Source organism: Cervus canadensis, chromosome 21, assembly GCF_019320065.1.
Source record: "Cervus canadensis isolate Bull #8, Minnesota chromosome 21, ASM1932006v1, whole genome shotgun sequence".
In the NCBI taxonomy this organism is placed as follows: Eukaryota; Metazoa; Chordata; class Mammalia; order Artiodactyla; family Cervidae; genus Cervus; species Cervus canadensis.
Window position 1 is genome coordinate 9,894,762 of NC_057406.1, and position 903 is coordinate 9,895,664.

The window sequence follows — 903 nt, forward strand, 5'->3', positions numbered from 1 at the left end:
GGGAGCGGGGAGGGGGCGGTGGCCTGGCGCCCCACCCAGCGGCGGCTCCGCCCTCCAGACGCGGACCCCCCCCCCCCCCACCAACCACCACACACACAAGGGCCAGCACCCCGCCGCCCCTCTCCTTGGCGATCCCGGTCACCCACCCCCTCACCGTAGATTCCCCCCCACCCCGCGCTTAAAGAGCTCTGAGATGGCCCCTGAACCCCTCACCCACCGCAAACTAGCCCCTCCCCACAATGACTTCTTCCACCTCCACCACGCTGCCCACTGGGAACTCTCTTCCTCCCATCCTGAGTGCTTCCCACTCTTTGGCCTAAGAACCTGCAAATCCCTCACACTCCCCTGGCCTGAAATTTGGGGGAAGACATTCCCCCCACCTCAAGTCAATCAGGCAGTTCCCCTGCAGACCCCAAAGCACCCCCAGATGACCACCAGCCTCGTTCACTGTGTCCCACCACTCCAAAGCACCCTTGACTTCGAGGTAGTTCTACCACCTCCCCCTCCTCCCCAGAGCCTGAGCGGGAGACTCCATCCCTCCCCCACCCCCACCCTCATCACTGCTGTCAATCCAGTTGTCTACTCAGTGATGATGTACTGAGCCTCACAATGGGTCCTGCAGAGTTTTCCTCGCCCCCTGTGTAGGCTCAGGGGTCTCACCCCTCCCCAGTGGGGCATCCTGATTGGAGTGGTGGAGGATTGGGGTCCCATGGGAAGGACCTATGGGAAGCAGGCCCTTGTCTGGTGGGGCCTTGGGTGTCTGGCCTTGAAACCTCCGAAGCCTCATTCTCCTGCTCCCCCATCAAGACCTGAGTCCACCCTCCCCAGAAGCCTCTAATGACCTCCAGGAGAGATGAATCAGCTTCCACTAGGCTGCCGTGGCGGTGACATCACTGAAGCCGG